The following is a 4,697-nucleotide window of genomic DNA, read 5'->3' as shown; positions in this document are numbered from 1 at the left end:
AATTCAGAGTCAAAGATACCAGGAACATTTTAAGAAAACAATTTGCAGGCCAGTGACCCTTATAAATATTTTTCTACCCAGAAGATGAAGGCAGTAAAGATAACACACCTAATAAAGATCATGTCTGTGGAATTTTATGTATGCTAAAATAATAGTAATGAACACTTTGGAGTTTGCTACAGTCTCCCGTCGTCCGTGGTCCAGGATGTCTCCTCAACAGCGGCAAGCTGGCATTCCTAGTTCATATGAATACAAAGGGTGATAGTGACTACCACTAGCAGATGAGCTGGTCTGTTTCCAGATGTGCACACACCCTGCAACCACACAGCAGAGAATCCTCATCACACAGTTGAGGAGATAGAGTCAAAGGCAATAAAGTGCCTTCCTCCAGGTCAGCAGCTGGCCAGGTACAACACTGTTTCAAACCAGGTGCTTCCAACCCCTAAACAGAGCATCAGATGGACTCTCGAGGGTCAAGACTTTCTCCACAGAAAAGATTGATACAGTTGCCCTTGACCACTGTTTTTCTAAACTAAATTGTAGCAATGCTTTCCATTTTCCCTTCAGTCTAAGTAATTTTACCTCCTTCCTCTTTTAAGTTCTTGTCTTTTTGAATACGAACTCAGTGGAAATCATAGTAGGGATGCTTTCCCTGAGCACTAGCCAAGATGGGCTCACTGCCATGCCCTCCTTGAAGTTTAACACAGTTGGTGCCTACTCCCACCCCCTTAAGTTCCCCCAAGCCATCTTCCCCATGGTGGCTCAGGGACCTAGGCTTTGCTGGCTTTGCCATCCTCTACAGCTCTGATTTCATCCATACCCTGCTGGCAAGATAAAGGGGGAAGGGACTACCACTATGTGAGGAAGGAGCTGAGAACCATTCCTGGGGACCTGCACATCTCAAGTGCTATTAGAATCCAATGTAGCATGTTGGGGCACCCATAATGCCAGCTGTTCCAGGGCCCACGTCAGGTTTAAGACCAGCCTGCACACAGCAAACGTCTGTCTCAAGCAAGACACATATTATCAGATTTTAGCCCAAAAGTTGTCTACATCTTTCTATAAGATGAATCAAGGAAGGTGTTCTGATGTGTCCAGAAAGAATATGGCATCCGTTTGCCTAGAATAACCAATACTGAGCAGTCCTCGGATGTTGTATCCGGGACTCGGGGTGTGAGGAGAGTTGCTAGTAGGAACAGTAGGGACTCGGCTTACTTTTGCCATCATAATTTTATTTGCTGTTTTGGTGCAGTCTCAAAGGAAGATACCAAGAAGCATCTGGAAGCTCCTGGGAAGGTCACTGAGGTAAGACAACCATCCAAGAAAGAAAAAGAGAATGCCTGAACATGATCTGTGGGACCAGCAAAGAGCAGTGGATGGAAGCGCCCCCTCAGAGGCGGCTGGGTGCTTAGTGTAGCTGAGGAATTTGGGAGAGGGGACAGCAAGTAACTGTGGCTCCCACACTCTAGGACTGGGCACCAGGAATGCAGTTGTAGCCATAATTAGCAGGAGCTCTGATAGAGGAGTTCACAGCAGGAAAGGGAGGGAGATGTGTGGAGACAGGAAGAAGGATGTGTGCAACATAAGAGAGGCATAAAACAACTGTCTTCAACTGACTGGACTTGCTCCCATTGCCGCATGCATTCGCTTGGCTACTTGGTAGTGATTCTGGGAGTTGGGTGAAGTAGTAATACTTGGTTGTAAGACAAGAAAGGATTTTAAAGATCAGGCCTAGTTCTGACTTGCCACTGGCTGGGTGACAGTAAAAAACTTGTCTCTTGAATTTTGTGTCTCACCCTATTGATCATTAAACCAAGGCTATGATGATAAAAAAACCTCCAAGGCATAGATCTACAGAGGGTGGGTCCTAGCACAAAATGAAAAGTTCCCCAGAAATGTGAAGAATAATACAATAGTATGCATAAAAGCATTTAGGTGTATGTTTAATACCTTGGTAACTGGGATATTCATGGATGGATGGATAAATGGATGATGGATAGATGGATGGATAGATGAGTATATGCTGGATGGATGGGTAGATAAATAGATGATAAAAGCATTGATGAGTAGATGATGGACATATGAAGGATGGGCAAAAGACAGATGAATAGATGGACGAACAGATAGGCAGGCAGATAAATGGATGAATGGATGGACAGATGGATGGACAGACAGATGGGTGGATTGACAGATGGATGGACAGTCAGACAAATGGATGGATGGATGGATGGATGGATGGATGGATGGATGGATGGATGGATGGTCAGACAGACAGATGGACAGCTGGGTGGACAGACAGACTGATGAAGGATAGATGGATGGATGGATGGATAGATAGATGGATGGAAGGATCGATGAAAAGAATATGTATTACTTGTAATGCTAACACTGAAGTTTCTGTGACGAATCTTCCACTGTTCCAAGAATGCCTCCTTTCTTCATTATCTTGATTCCCCTTAAAAGTAAGCAGTGCCCATTTTGAACTTTCAATAGAAACTTGCAGCTTTTCATATTTCCATATTCCTCACATTCCTACACATCCTGTCACCCCATCTTTTTTTTAAAGCTCTTCTAATCTACAAAAATCAGCCATCTGGGAATGGCTTTCTCAGCCATTACCTCTGTGGCAGTCAGTCTGAGCTGCATTTGCAGAACCCTGTATTGTTTGTGCACAGCCTCACGAAGCACACAAAGCACTTCATGTCCTGTGAAAGGTGATCCCTTCCCAACCCAGAAATTACAGGATTTGCTGCCGAGGGCCTTCAAAGACTTCCCAAATGTCCCGTTCTGTCTTTTCTCCTTTATTCTTTCCCTTCTCTCACATACACCCAAAAGAAAGAGAAAGAGTGAGAGGGGAGAAAATTTGTTCTCCATATGACATTTCTGTTCATGCTAGTAACCTTTAAACCCACAATGCCTCCTTCTGGCACTGAACAGAGGTCCAAGTCTTCTGTCACGTGGTCATGGAACTTGCCCATGACAAATTCTGTCTTCTAAAGAGAGACCTGCAGCTGGCAGGCTTCAAGGTCAGTCATTCTAATGCTTCCTTCGATACGTGATCAGATGACACACAGTCAACTGAAGGGTATTAGGAGGGCCCTGGCTGAAGCCTGTAGAGTAACAGCCATTTCCCCACAGAGACATGTAAGGCTAGACAGCAATGGCCCCAACCATACCATGTGCCTGTTAGTCATGACACCATCATTATTCAATCTTTTGCTATGGACCCAGCACCTCTATAAAACCTGGAAAAGTAGGAAGGCTCCTCTCTGAGCTTATAGTGGCTCCAAATTAGATCATTGCCCACATGGTAGGATTAGTCGACAATGGTGGTGGCAGCTGAATCCAGCTTTGTCTACATACTAGATAAATTACAGTGAGTCCCCTGGCAACCTGAGACCCAGACCCATTGTCAAAGCACACACACACACAAAAAAAAGTCACTAAAAGATGACTTTGTTAGCAATCTGACAAACTGGACTTAAGCCGATTTCTGACATCGCAGGAAAGAGTGGATGTTGGAATATGGTATTCTTTGTCCTCAGGGCTGACACCAGACCATTGGTCGGTTTGTCCTTAAAAGAGAATCATGTTTCTTAGAACGAGAATGCCAGGATTACTGTTTTGTAGGGAAGATGGCTAAAAATCCTGTCTAAAATTCAGGCTTTGCTTTTGTTAGTCTTCAGTAGAAGTCAGTTTTTCAGGTGAGCTTGCTCCTGAGGTAACCACAGAGGACAGCATCCACAGCTCTCCATGCTGGTGACTGGACTGAAGCTGGCCGCCATCGTCAGCCTCAATAACGAAGTCAGGACACAACCTGGACCTTCCAAAAGGGCCGAGTGTGGTCTAGAGTTCCCTCTGGAAAGAGGCTACAGGATTAAATCCAGGGTGGGTGAGAAAGGTTGGCATGCCTCAGTCGGGCAGGAGGTGAATACCGTGGTGCATCAAATGGGCAAACAGGGCAAGCACCATACAGTTGGATGAGAGAGAGGGGGCAGAGAGGGAGAGGGAGAGGGAAAGGGAGGGAGGGTGGGAGGGAGGGAGGGAGGGTGGGAGGGAGGGAGGGAGGTAGAGAGAGAGCTGATAGAGAAACCATAGTGTAAACAGGAAGCTTGGCCATCAGAGTTAAGGAATTTCCAACTGAAGACATGCTGAGTCATTTCTATACTACAACAGAAACAGCAATGACATGGCCAGCTCATGAGTTCTTTTGGCTCCCAATCTTGAAGATCCATGAAACCACTGCTTGGGGCCCGTGGCGAGGCAGCAGCTCACGGCAGAAACATAAGGAAGGGCCAAGGAGTGGCTGCCTGTCAATCTCTGCTGTGGGCATTCCGCTGATGATGCAATAGCTCTTGCCCCCTCCCAAAGCTCCTCCCACCATGAGCAAATCTTTAACACAAGCCTTTGGTGGACATTCAACCCTAATACTAGAGGAGAAGAGCACTAGAGAAGGGTGGCTTGAGTCCATTCAAGCTGACAAAGGAGGGGAGGGAGAGCAAGGAGAACCGCGGAGCTTGATGCTGTCAGCTCGGAAGAAACAGACAGGATTGGGAGGGGCCATGAGTGATGAGGACACAAAGAAGACACTGTGGGGCAAACTTACATAGGCTTTTATTTTCCTGTGGCAAAGACCAGAGCCCGCAGGTGCTGTCTTTTCTCTGTAAGGGAATTGAGGCCACACATGGGGGCACGGG

This window comes from Mastomys coucha, unplaced genomic scaffold, assembly GCF_008632895.1.
Source record: "Mastomys coucha isolate ucsf_1 unplaced genomic scaffold, UCSF_Mcou_1 pScaffold7, whole genome shotgun sequence".
NCBI lineage: Eukaryota > Metazoa > Chordata > Mammalia > Rodentia > Muridae > Mastomys > Mastomys coucha.
Note: the sequence above shows the minus strand (reverse complement) of the source record.